Source organism: Balaenoptera borealis, assembly GCF_965194805.1.
Source record: "Balaenoptera borealis genome assembly, chromosome: 8".
NCBI lineage: Eukaryota > Metazoa > Chordata > Mammalia > Artiodactyla > Balaenopteridae > Balaenoptera > Balaenoptera borealis.
Window position 1 is genome coordinate 37312323 of NC_138865.1, and position 15124 is coordinate 37327446.

The following is a 15124-nucleotide window of genomic DNA, read 5'->3' on the forward strand; positions in this document are numbered from 1 at the left end:
TGATTTTCTCTAGGGAGTCAGGGAAATTACACTTATTTAAATAATTGCACTTATATAAATCATTTTATTTTTCCAGTGCACATACAGTATGTTTGTATTTAAAAAAGAGAAAGATTGAAGAAATATATAGAGAGAAAGAATGACAAAAATGGGGAAAATGTAAGCATTGGTGAATCTGGCATTTGGAAATCTTTGTACTATTCTTGCAACTTTTCTGTAAGCTTGAAATTATATCAGAATAAGAAGTTGCAATAATGGCATAAGAAGATTAAAGACATATAATTCTTGGGTAATGTTTAAAATGGGTAATTCCAATAAATTTGCTTGGAATTTCCCTAGGAATCCCAATGACAGATTGTAGGCTTTGCTTAAAATCGTAGATTTGAAATATAATAGAGTAAACTATTCAGGCTCGGAGAGAAGTTATTGTACATTTGAAGTATGGCATGACTATGTAGTCAGTTCATAGCTTTCACTGAAATATAAACCAAACTAAGGAATTTTGAATTTTCTTTGTATGCAGGTGTGCAATTACAGGGTGACTCTGCTTTTTTCTGAACATAGTATATTCCATACATTAGAAGTTGATAATTACCTTGTTAAATATCCATTCTCTTTTTTACATACCATGAAACTCATCAGTTTTAAGTGTATAATTCAACTAATTTACTAAATTTATAGAGTTGTTCAACCATCACCACTATCCAGTTTTTAAATGTTTCCATCACCCCAAAGGGATCCCTTGGGCCCATTTATAGTAAATCCCTGTCCCACCCCCAGACACAGGTAAAAACACTCTCTGTCTTTATAGATTTGCCTGTTCTAGACATTTTATATAAGTGGGATCATACAATATGTGGTCTTTCCCATCTGGCTTCTTTCACTTAGCAGAATGTTTTTGAGGTCCATCACCCCTGTTTCTTTTCTGGGAATTTTTCCTTGGCATAAGAGGTTACTTAGAGAATAAGCAAATGCCTTACTTCTACTCTGAGGAGTAAAGAAAGCAAGACACTAATACATACGAACAGGTCTCTCAACAGCTGAATCTGCATCGACAAGAACTCAGCCTGAGAAGTTTTTCTTGTCCAGAAGGTATGTTCTGGGGAAAAAAAGTTGGTTAACTGTCTACAGTATCTGCTAGAACTTAGGAGGTTGCCATTGACTAATTTCTGTGTGACACAGCAGAGACCGAAAGATATACGACGACGGAGACTCAGGTACTACACAAAAGATGCAAAACCAACAGGGAATCTCATGTTTTCTAGAAATTATATTTCTTAGACTTAAAAAGAATTACATGCTCTCTTTCAAATGTGAGCATTTGTGGACACAAATACATTAACGTTTTTCTTCTCACAAGCAGTAGAATGATGAAATAAAGGTGAAAATACTGCAGCACCTGGGATCTGACTCACATATCTAAAGACCGCCAAGTACTTCTATTCCAAGAAAAGCAGTGACCCCCAAAAGACATAGGTTTTGTGATCATGTCATCTAGTACCAAATGTAAGCTATAAGGAAATAGTAAGACACAATTTGGTTTTAAGAGAATATTAGTCTCAGGAAATATTGTATTTATTATAAATGTATGATGCAAAAATATATTAAGCATTTGTTATCATTTTATAGTAATTTCAAGCATCCAGGGTTACCAGAAAATGGAAAAAACCACATTAGATTAAAAAGCCCAGTGGGTAACTTTTTCTTACCAGTTTAAACAGTTTGAAAATGAATTTGCAATTTGCAAACACTTTTCCTTAAAAATGACAAAAAAGGGCTTCCTCGGTGACACAGTGGTTGAGAATCTGCCCGCCAATGCAGGGGACACGGGTTCGAGCCCTGGTCTGGGAAGATCCCACATGCCGCGGAGCAACTAGGCCCGTGAGCCACAACTACTGAGCCGGCGCGTCTGGAGCCTGTGCTCCCAACAAGAGAGGCCACGATAGTGAGAGGCCCACGCATCGCGATGAAGAGTGGCCCCCACTTGCCGCAACTAGAGAAAGCCCTCACACAGAAATGAAGACCCAACACAGCAAAACATAAATAATAAATAAATAATAAATAAATTTTAAAAAAATGACAAAAGAAAACATCTTTCAATTACATGTTTTTATTTATATAATTTTTACTTTTCAGGAAATCCTCATTAAGCTGTGGGCCATGGTGGGACAACAGTCTTCTTGTCAAGCATTTGCTGCAACAGTGTCTGAGGAACTGAAGGTGACGTGGATGCCACAGTTCTCTTGAGGGGACCCTGCAGTGTCATCTCTTGGTCTTGCTTTAACCTACTTTTTCAGAATTCTCTTTCCTTTTCAAACGTCTCTGATTCAGTAATAAATGTCATATCTTCTATGAAAATTACGAGATTTTCATATCAGCTCCTTTATAGAGTTTTGCTTTGTTTTTTGTTTGCTTCATCTGCATTCCTTTTTCTAACTGAGTTGCCTAGGCTGTCACAGCATCACCCGCTGGTCAGTTTGCAGCCAGGTCTCTGATACTGTCATTATTCATGTTGGTATGATTTTTTTAAACTGAGGTATTTCACAATAAGTGTCCTGTGCAGACAATTCTGTCACCTGAAAGCTCCAGGTTTTTAGATTTCTGAATAAAAACTGTTTTACCAAATCTAATTTTCATTAATTTGTTTTCTTGGGACACCATAATTTAAAACAGAAAAAACTCTAAACATTTCTACAGTATTTTCCTCAATGATCAAGGAATTGCATGATTTCAGGGGCGGGCACATGCTAGTCAGCTTCTCACAGGTTAGATTCTGGGCTGAAGATCAGAAAATGTAATAAATCAATATCTGAAGTTGCAAGTCAATGAGAATACCAAAGACATTTATGATCAGCCCAACTTCAAGCCTAACCACTGGGACATAACCATCTTCATTGGCTCCCTAGGTAATAAAATCCACACAGATGGAGCCGAGGAGCAGACTTGGCACCAATGGTGGTCTTCTGCTCCACGCCTGTGACTGGCGCCCTAAGAGGTCCAACACACCACATTGGATTGTTCTGTCATCACAAAGAAATCCTGACTCGCTTCCACCAAGAAACAGTCCATCAAAATAACACAAATATGACTGAAGCTGTAATTAATTGCTTCAGGGGAATGAGTGATCTAAGGGATCTTGGGGGTAGGCAAACTATCCCATTCCCTAAAGACATCACAGGCAAGGAGAAATGATGTTCTAAAAGGTCTAAAATTGAGACTAGAAATTTGAGACTTTGGAACTTCTAACATTGAATCTGGACTCTCCCATACAAATGGAGTGTCTGCACATGGTTTGGGCCTTTATTTTCTTCTGAGACTCACCACCCAACTTGGAATGAAGTCCTAAAAGAGTGGGGCATAGCTCCTGGCTCCGGCCTTGAAATGTGGCTTAGAATCTTCCTTCCATCAAAAGTTGTTTAATTTTTAGTTTTAGAGTGTCCCTGCCTTACTTCCCTCCTTCCTCTGCCAGCCAAGCCTCACATTTGAAAATCTTAGAGGATTATGCAGATGTGATGTACCACCATCTTCATCAACCATCACTAGCAGCATCACAATCATCATTATCAGGGTCATTGTTACTTAGAGATGACAAGAAACAGTAATCACTGCAGAAGGACTTAGGCTTTGGAAGAGTAAACTTGAGAGCATCCTGAGTGAGCAGATGACATCCAAGGACAGCTGTTTCCACATGTGCTCTCCCGTGCACATTCCTCACCCATTTGCTTGGTGAAACCCCCAGACAGACAAACTCTCCACACACAGCGCTTCTGGCCTGCTTTTCTACTGGAATGCAGCCGTTATGGCTAGCTAAAACATCAACCATCCTGAAGATTCAGTGATGAAATGATTTCCTTGAATTTCTCTGGGGTTGATAACATTGCAACTCATTCTGAATTGGAGGATTATTAGCATTTGTTACGAATCAGTATGTGCATTAAGGGAGAGGAATTATGATATTTCACTTTGGAAACAGCATAGTTTTCGTCAGCATAACAGAAAAACTCTGGCTTGAAAGAAATACAGGTTTTCTGCCTTCTTCATTAAGTACAAAGTGAAGTAACGTAGGCAAGTAGCATTTTAGCAGCAGTCTATTTAACTAGGAATCTTATCTTCAACAATATTTTATGTGATGAGTATCATGCTAGGAAATAATAAGATAATAATGAATAATAATAATAGCTAACACTTATTGGGTATTTACTATGATTCAGGTCTTGCTTTTATGTATCAACTTTAATTAATTGGCAGTGGCTGCCTGAAGCATGGTGTTGAGATGGATTCTGAGACCATGTCTGGAATTAGTGAGAAAGAGTTTTATGATTGATTAATAATGTCTGCTTTGGGCACAGGAGGGAAGAATGATGGCATATATCAACATATTCACAACCCATGGTTTAGTATTATCAATAAAGATAAAATGTGACAAAGCACACTGAGGGAGGCACAGAGTAGTGTGAATTTCAGAGCAGATATTCAGGAAAAGCATTAATATGGATGGAGGTAGAATTTGACTTTAGCTTTGACAGAGGGTCAGACTTTGTTGGGTGACATTGAGAGAAGAGACAAGAACTTTTTAAGCAGAGGGAATAATTTGAACAAGTCATTGTGGCAAGAAGATGTAAGGAATGTTAATGGACAACCACTAGTTGGGCCCATCAGCTGCTTATAAGGAACAGTGGGAACTTAGCTGGACAATAGTTTGGAAGAAAAGTAGAGAGGGCTTCAATATTGACTGAAAATGATTAGGAATTGTGAGCTATTTAAGTTATTTTATTGGATGGTCAGATATGATGTGTGTCTTAGAATTATTCCAAAAAGAGCACATAAAATGGATCCAAGGGAGAGGGATTGGAGAACACCATTGCTAATGCAATTGCAGTAGTCTGGTTGAGACATACAGGGTCTGACTGGGGTGTAGAAAACAGCTGGAGTGACTTCTGGAGGTAGATGTACAGCCTTGGTAACCAACTGGGCATCTGGGTGAGGACAGAGAAGCTTGCGTGTCATACATTTCTGTGAAGTTTATTTAACAGAAATAAGAATGCCAGAAAGTTTTATAATGATGAACTTTGTTTTCTTCACCTTGATATTAAGGTGTTGAAAGGAAATCCACATAAAAATATCTAACAGGCAGTTGGAAATTATATTTTGTGATCAGGAGACATACAAGGCCAAAATGATGGTTCAGGGAGAGGTCTGCCTGGAGATGATAGCTAAAGAACTGAGAATTCAGGGACTTGCCAAGGATAGGGCAAAGAGACAAGGAGGATAAAAATGGATCATGGCACCTGCCTCATTTAGGGAGCACAAGAATGGAGCTGAGTCAGCAAAGGTGACAGTCAAGGAGAAATTGAAGAGAATGACCAAGCCCAGAACCATTGTACACAATCCTACCTTGGATTTTCTTGCACTTTAGATCTTCAAATCATGTTCTCATCTGTTCTATTAATTAATGCTCATGAGTTTTGTTTTATAACATGTTTATATATATTATGGAACATCCCTGGACAGTTCCTTAATTTTGTGCTATTTTTGAATATGAACAAATAAAATTTAAGTTGTCAAAAAAAAAAAATTAAGTTGTCCTTGAGCCATTGTTTTCTCACATATCCCAAACATTGAAACATGCAGTGTTAAGTGTGAAAATGCAGTGTCATCATGCCAGGCTCTGTGTTGAATGTGCAGTCTCCATTCCCTTCTCTGCTCTCACTTCCTCCAGATGTGGGTCCTCTTTTCTCGCTATGGACTCCACCACAGGGGCTCTTTCTCTGGGAGGCATATATAACTTCCATATATAAAAGCTGGAATCTGAAAACCTTGATATAAATAAAACTTCTGAAGATCCTGTGTTAACTTTATTTTTTACACTCCCTATTTTTCCTTTTATCTTTCCTTTCTCCCTCTTTTCTCTTTCAAGAGAGGACATTCCTTAAATTCCTGAGAATTACATATTTATTGTTTATTACCTGTTCTTTATAGCACTTCATATATTTCTGTATTAGCAGGTATTACAATGGCTTGTTGGAAGAAGGTAAATACACAAACATATTCTCATGCAATTAAATAGAAATGTCCACAGTGTAATTTCACAAAAGATAGAGGATATTACAAACTAGGGCTACTCACATTTCTAAATCCTGGAATCAAGCTTTTTGGAAAAATATTACTAGAAAAGATGATAAGACTGGTAGAAACTAGGTCCTGTAAAGCACATCAAGGGAAGTAAAAAAGTGAATATATGGACAAAAATATCCATTTTCCCCTCTGCTTTATGCTCTTGATTTATTTCAAGCAAGAGCATTCATAGAGACAAACCATAATTTTTTCTTTTAGAGCAGTGTATCTAAACCTTTTTTTTCTCTATTGCCCCCTAAATAGCCTTTTAGACATTTTCCCCCTAATCACCCCCCCAGTGAAATTATAATACCACAGACCGTATACATGTTTATATATTATATGTATAGTATATCTTATATACATTTTGAGTAAGAATTTTCTTACCCCTCTGAGGAACTAGTTTTTGATCCCTTGGAAATGATATTGACCTCCTGAGAATGTATGTTTTATATTGCAGGAAAATAGGAATGCCATATAAGCTGCTGAAAGATGGGAGGGCATAGGTATCAAGGTGGTCCACACTTGAAGGACAGTAACTAATCAGAATAAAATGAGAGGATGTAGGTATGGCTTCCTGCAGATTCCCCTCTATATGTTCTTACTGAAGTAAATAAAAATAGTAAGTTACAAAATCTGAAGCAAGTCAGCCAAAGGAAACATCAAGAAAAAAAAATCCAGAAAACCTATTTGATACAGTATTGGGAGATAAGCCCCTGAAAATTCTTAGAGTCCTTTTTTGAAAGAGAAAAGAGAGAGAAAGGAAAGATAAAAGGAAAAATAGGGAGGGTAGAAAATAAAGTTAACACCAATTTTGTAAAGAATTGCTAATTTTGAAATAAATATTGTAAAGTACACCATCATAATGTCTTTTGGGGGCTCCTAGTATCTATTACACAAGTGTTTAATATGTCACTTGCTATACATCATTGAAATTTTTATTTTATTTGTGTGTGTGTGTGTGTGTGTGTATTTGAGAGTTCTCTGATAGGAGGAAACACAGAATACTGTGGAGGCATGTTGAAGAAAAATGCAATTCACTTGAGGGGGAATCAAGGATTTAGTTTCCAGATCAAAGGTCAAAGTAGGAGCTAAGTCTTAGGAAAAAAACAGAGAGGTCATTTCCAGATCTGGGTACAAAGGTCAGAACTAGGTCAGTAGCCAGAGTAACCTAAGACTGTGTCTCAGAGTCCCTAGGGACAGGGACCAATCTTCTCTGGGACCAATTGACCTCAACCATCAAGAGAAGAGAGAGAGGCAAGATGCAGTGATGAGGCCTGATGAGAATCATAGTGTTTTGCATTTGGAAGGGTCCATGGAGATCACCTAGAAAGCTACAAAGGACTTATTATTCTGCTAGAGTAGCAGAGGTCCACTGAGGCCCAGGGAAGTATCAAAAGTCCCGACACTGTTTGGAGATGAGCTGGGGTTAACAGCCAAGTGCCCTGGGCCTCACTTCTGCACATTCTTCTTTATACCAAATAATGATTTTCCAGAGCATCAGTTTTCCTTTTCAAAGTCCATTTCTTGGTTCTGCATGATATTATATGCTGGAATTCTCACAGGCAAAGACCTGAGATGTCTCAGTGATATTCAACAAGTGAACTCAAAGCATTAAGGAAGATAGGAAAGATTCTATAATGTTCTAGAAAGGTGAGACAATAACAATCTGTATGACTTTGTCTAAAAATTTGTGTGATTAAAGCTTTCTAAGGTCACCAAAGCATTCTTTAGGATGAAAGTCTTTAATTTCTGGTCTGGTGGCTTTTGTATACTTACTATTTTTTCCTTTCTCCAATTTTCAGTCATGATTCTTTTTATTTCAAATGTATGTATTCTTTTTCCCCTTGGAGAAATCTTTGTGCAGAGTAATTTTTAGGAGTGTATACATATCTCCCCATGCATTTCAGAATGAGAAAGGTACTGCAGCCACTAGCTGAATGTTCAACAGCACTTTTTGGGCTTATGATGTGGGACGGAAAGAAACAGCAATTAAACCTCTCTTCTTTCCACAAGCCACATGCAGACTGGCTCCAAATGAAAGGTCTTCACACAGGCTAGTCTCTGTACTATGAATTTACCCACTTTCCAACAAGCCCTGAGAGGTATTTTAATGTCAGCATCTGGTAGCTGAGGCCATCCCTTAAGCACAAGTGTGCCACTGTGCCAATCACGGAGCGGCTTTATTTGATGAGGACCACAGCTCTCTGGCAGATAGGCTCTGTTTTCATTTCCCAAACATCCTGGAGGTGAAGGAAGATTTGCTGACTGTGGTCAGGAAAGTCCGAATTATGAAAGATTCCCTAACCAAGTGTTGAAACACTGCACTTTGTAATTAAAATGCAAAACACACACAAACTGGCAACCATAGAAAAATTATTTTTCAGGAATTTTCCTTGAAAGTTTGGCTTTTCACTTCCTTCAAGTGTCTTCCCTCTACATCTACCTTGATTTCCTTTACTCTTCCATAAATAAAATAGTCTCTTCTCATTCCTTTTATTGGTATTGTCTCTCAAGAAACATGGATATCATTTATCCTATTAGTAAAATATATTTTAGTCACTTGCTTTTCTTCCCATGTATTTCAAACCCTGTCCTCATTCTACGTTTCTGCTTCTGTAACAAGCAACTCTGTGCTACTAGGAAAATGAAGGAAAGGAAAACTCAAGAGAAAACAATTATTTAATTTAATCTAGTAAAATTTTGCTGTGGGTATCATAATGCTCTGTTATTGGGTGCATACGGGTTTAGAATACTTCCTTGGTGAATTGAATCAGTTAGCATTATGTGGTAACCCTTTGTATTCCTAATAATGCTTTTTGTTTAAAGTATATGTTGTCTGATAATAACATATCTGCAACAATTTTCTTTTACTTGGTAGTATTTGCTTGTTATATTTTGTTCCATTTTTATTTTTTCAATCTTACCATGTTTTTCTTTTTTACTTTCCTATAGTTGAATTGGAGGGGGGCAGGACAGGAGACTAATGTGGGCTAAGATCAGTAGAGAGGGGACTGAGACAAGGGAAAGGAAGGACAAAGATACATTTAACAAAAAGCATCTATAGGTTACTAAGTATGCAAATGTATCTATGCATCTGTGTGTATATATATATATATATATATATATATATATATATATATATATATATATATATACACACACACATATGTATGTGTGTGTGTGTGTGTGTGTGTGTATGTATGTGTGTATATATATATATATATATATATATATATATATATATATATATATATATATATATAAAGAATACTTAAAGAAGAAAGAGAAAGGAAAACTTCCAATTGCTAAAGATCTTACAGACAAAGTCAAATAGCTGTCATCAAGCCAGGTGAAAATAGTTTTAACATGCGTGATAGGAAAAAGAATACTTTCAGAATATATGAAGAATGTATATGAATTGATAAAAAATAAACCCATCAGAAAAAAAGGGGCAAAAGATATGAATAGGCAATTCATAGAAGAAAAAATGGAAATGACCAGTAAATTATTATTATTATTATTATTTTTGGGGCATTTTATATTTTATTCTTCTGTATTTTTTTAACATCTTTTTGAAGTGTAATGGCTTTATAATGGTGTGTTAGTTTCTGCATTATGACAAAGTGAATCAGCTGTACATGTACATATATCCCCATATCTCATCTCTCTTGCGTCTCCCTCCCACCCTCCCTATCCCACCCCGCTAGGTGGTCACAAAGCACCAAGCTCATCTCCTTGTGCTATGCAGCTGCTTCCCATTAGCTATTTATTTTACATTTGGTAGTATGTATAAGTCCATTCCACTCTCTCACTTCATCCCATCTTAACCTTCCCCCTCCCCATGTCCTCAAGTCCATTCTCTACATCTGCATCTTTATTCCTGTCCTGCCCCTAGGTTCTTCATGATCTTTTTTTTTTTTTTTAGATTCCATATATATGTGTTAGCATACGGTATTTGTTTTTCTCTTTCTGACTTACTTCACTCTGTATGACAAACTCTAGGGCCATCCACCTCACAACAAATAACTCAATTTCATTTCTTTTTATGGCTGAGTAATAATCCACTGTATATATTTGCCACATCTTCTTTATCCATTCATCTGTCGATGGACACTTAGGTTGCTTCCATGTCCTGGCTATTGAAAATAGAGCTGCAATGAACATTGTGATACATGACTCTTCTTGAATTATGGTTTTCTCAGGTTATATGCCCAGTAGTGGGATTGCTGGGTCATATGGTAGTTCTATTTTTAGTTTTTTAAGGAACCTCCATACTGTTCTCCATACTGGCTGTATCAATTTACATTCCCACCAACAGTGCAAGAGGGTGCCTTTTTCTCCACACCCTCTCCAGCATTTATTGTTTGTAGATTTTTTGATGATGACCATTCTGACTGGTGTGAGCTGATACTTCATTTTAGTTTTGATTTGCATTTCTCTAATGATTAGTGATGTTGAGCATCCTTTCATGTGTTTGTTTGCAATCTGTATTTCTTCTTTGGAGAAATGTCTATTTAGGTCTTCTACCCATTTTTGGATTGGGTTGTTTGTTTTTTTGATATTGAGCTGCATGAGCTGCTTTTACATTTTGGAGATTAATCCTTTGTCAGTTGCTTCATTTGCAAATAATTTCTCCCATTCTGAGGGTTGTCTTTTCGTCTTGTTTATGGTTTCCTTTGCTGTGCAAAAACTTTTAAGTTTCATTAGGTCCCATTTGTTTATTTTTGTTTTTATTTCCATTTCTCTAGGAGGTGGGTTAAAAAGGATCCTGCTATGGTTTATGTCATAGAGTGTTCTGCCTATGTTTTCCTCTAAGAGTTTTATAGTGTCTGTCCTTACATTTAGGTCTTTAATACATTTTGAGTTTATGTTGTGTATGATGTTAGGGAGTGTTCTAATTTCATTCTTTTGCATGTAGCTGTCCAGTTTTCCCAGCACCATTTATTGAAGGGGATATCTTTTCTCCATTGTATATTCTTGCCTCCTTTATCAAAGATAAGGTGACCATATGTGTGTGGGTTTATCTCTGGGCTTTCTGTCCTGTTCAATTGACCTATATTTCTGTTTTTGTGCCAGTACCATACTGTTTTGATTACCGTAACTTTGTAGTATACTCTGAAGTCTGGGAACCTGATTCCTTCAGCTCCATTTTTCTTTCTCATGATTGATTTGGCTATTCGGGGTCTTTTGTGTTTCCATACAAACTGTGAAATTTTTTCTTCTAGTTCTGTGAAAAATGCCATTGGTAGTTTGATAAGGATTGCATTGAATCTGTAGATTGCTATGGGTAGCATAGTCATTTTCACAATGTTGATTCTTCCAATTCAAGAACATAGTATATCTCTCCATCTGTTTGTATCATCTTTCATTTCTTTCATCAGTGTCTTATAGTTTTCTGCATACAGGTTTTTTGTTTCCTTAGGTAGGTTTATTCCTAGGTATTTTATTCTTTAGGTAGTTTATTCTTTTTGTTGCAATAGTAAATGGGAGTGCTTCCTTAATTTCTCTTTCAGATTTTTCATCATTAGTGTATAGGAATGCAAGAGATTTCTGTGCATTAATTTGTATCCTGCTACGTTACCAAATTCATTGATTAACTCTATTAGTTTTCTGGTGACATCTCTAGGATTGTCTATGTGTAGTATCATGTCATCTGCAAACAGTGACAGCTTTACTTCTTTTCCAAACTGGATTCCTTTTATTTCTTTTTCTTCTCTGATTGCTGTGGCTAAAACTTCCAAAACTATGTTGAATAATAGTGGTGAGAGTAGGCAACCTTGTCTTGTTCCCAATCTTAGTGGAAATGGTTTCAGTTTTCACCACTGAGAATGATGTTGGCTGTGGGTTTGTCAAATATAGCCTTTTTTATGTTGAGGTAAGTTCTGTCTGTGCCTATTTTCTGGAGGGTTTTTATCATAAATGGGTGTTGAATTTTGTCGAAAGCTTTTTCTGAATCTATTAAGATGATCATATGGTTTTTATCCTTCAGTTTGTTAATATGGTATATAACAATGATTGATTTGCATATACTGAAGATTTCTTGCATTCCTGGGATAAACCCCACTTGATCATGGTGTATGATCCTTTTAATGTGCTGTTGGATTCTGTTTGCTAGTATTTTATTGAGGATTTTTGCATCTATGTTCAGCAGTGATATCGGCCTGTAGTTTTCTTTCTTTGTGACATTTTTTCTCGTTTTGGTATCAGGGTGATGGTGGCCTCATAGAATGAGTTTGGGAGTGTTCTTTCCTCTGCTATATTTTGGAAGAGTTTGAGAAGGATAGGTGTTAGCTCTTCTCTAAATGTTTGATAGAATTTGCCTGTGAAACCATCTCGTCCTTGGCTTTTGTTTGTTGGAAGATTTTTTATCACAGTTTCAATTTCATTACTTGTGATTGGTCTGTTTATATTTTCTATTTCTTCCTGGTTCAGTCTTGGAATGTTGTGCTTTTCTAAGAATTTGTTCACTTCTTCCAGGTTGGCCATTTTATTGGCATACCGTTGCTTGTAGTAATCTCTTATGATCCTTTGAATTTCTGCAGTGTCAGTTGTTACTTCTCGTTTTTCATTTCTAATTCTATTGATTTGAGTCTTCTCCCTTTTTTTCTTGATGAGTCTGGCTAATGGTTTATCAATTTTGTTTATCTTCTTAAAGAACCAGGTTTTAGTTTTATTGATCTTTGCTATCATTTCCTTCATTTCTTTTTCTTTTATTTCTGACCTGATCTTTATGATTTCTTTCCTTTTGCTAACTTTGGGGTTTTTTGTTCTTCTTTCTCTAACGGCTTTAGGTGTAAGGTTAGGTTGTTTATTTGAGATGTTTCTTGTTTCTTGAAGTAGGATTGTATTGCTATAAACTTCCCTCTTAGAACTGCTTTTGCTGCATCCCATATTTTTTGGGTCTTCGTGTTTTCATTGTCATTTGTTTGTAGGTGTTTTTTGATTTCCTCTTTGATTTCTTCAGTGACCTCTTGGTTATTTAGTAGTGTATTGTTTAGCCTCCATGTGTTTGTATTTTTTACAGATTTTTTCCTGTAACTGATATCTAGTCTCATAGCTTTGTGGTTGGAAACAAATATTTGATACAATTTCAATTTTCTTAAATTTATCACAGCTTGATTTGTGACCCAGGATATGATCTATCTTGGAGAATGTTCCATGAGCACTTGAGAAGAAAGTGTATTCTGTTGTTTTTGGATGGAATGCCCTATAAATATCAATTAAGTCCAATTTGTTTAATGTATCATTTAAAGCTTGTGTTTCCTTATTTATTTTCATTTTGGATGATCTGTCCATTGGTGAAAGCGGGGTGTTAAAGTCTCATACTATGATTGTATTACTGTCTTTTTCTTTTTTTATGGCTGTTAGCATTTTCCTTATGTATTGAGGTGCTCCTATGTTGGGTGCATAAATATTTACAATTGTTATTTCTTGTTCTTTGATTGTTCCCTTGATCATTATGTAGTATTCTTCTTTGTCTCTTGTAATAGTCTTTATTTTAAAGTCTATTTTGTCTCATATGAGAATTGCTACTCCAGCTTTCTTTTGATTTCCATTTACATGGGATATCTTTTTCCATCCGCTCACTTTCAGTCTGTATGTGTCCCTAGGTCTGAAGTGGGTCTCTTGTAGACAGCATATATATGGGTCTTGTTTTTGTATCCATTCAGCCAGTCTATGTCTTTTGGTTTTAGCATTTAATCCATTTACATTTAAGGTAGTTATTGATATGTATGTTCCTATTACCATTTTCTTAATGTTTGGTTTTGGTATTGTAGGTCTTTTCCTTCTCTTGTGTTTCCTGCCTAGAGAAGTTCCTTTACTATTTGTTGTAAAGCTAGTTTGGTGGTGCTGAATTCTCTTAGCTTTTGCTTGACTGTAAAGGTTTTAATTTCTCCATTGAATCTGAATAAGATCCTTGCCAGGTAGAGTAATCTTGGTTGTAGGTTTTTCCCTTTCATCACTTTAAATATGTCCTGCTGCTGCCTTCTGGCTTGCAGAGTTTCTGCTGAATGATCAGCTGTTAACCTTATGGGGATTCCCTTGTGTGTTATTTGTTGTTTTTCCCTTGCTGCTTTTAATACTTTTTCTTTGTATTTAACTTTTGATAGTTTGATTAATATGTGTCTTGGTGTGTTTTTAATTGGATTTATCCTGTATGGGTCTCTCTGCACTACCTGGACTTGATTAACTATTTCCTTTCCCATATTAGGGAAGTTTTCAACTATAATCTCCTCAAATATTTTCTCAGTCTCTTTCTCTTTCTCTTCTTCTTCTGGGACCCCTATAATTCAAATATTGTTACATTTAATGTTGTCCCAGAGGTCTCTGAGACTGTCTTCAGTTCCTTTCATTCTTTTTGCTTTATTCTGCTCTGCAGTAGTTATTTCCACTATTTTATCTTCCAGGTCACTTATCCGTTCTTCTGCCTCAATTACTCTATTGATTCCTTCTAGAGAATTTTTAATTTCATTTAATATGTTGTTCATCATTGTTTGTTTGCTCTTTAGTTCTTCTAGGTCTTTGTTAAACTTTTCTTGTATTTTCTCCATTCTATTTCCAAGATTTTGGATCATCTTTACTCTCATTACTCTGAATTCTTTTTCAGGTAGACTGTCATTTCCTCTTCATTTGTTTGGTCTGGTGGGTTTTTACCTTTATCCTTCATCTGCTATGTGTTTCTCTGTCTTCTCATTTTGCCTAACTTACTGTGTTTGGGGTCTCCTTTTTGCAGGCTGTAGGTTGTTTTTGGTGTCTGCCCCCAGTGACTAAGTTTGTTTCAGTGGATTGTGTAGGCTTCCTGGTGGAGGGGACTAGTGTCTGTGTTCTGGTGGATGAGGCTGGATCTTGTCTTTCCAGTGGGCAGGACCATGTACGGTGGTGTGTTTTGGGGAGTCTGTGATCTTATTATGATTTTAGGCCACCTCTCTGCTAATGGGTGTGGTTGTGTTCCTGTCTTGCTAGTTGTTTGCCATGAGGTGTCCAGTACTGGAGCTTTCTGGTCGTT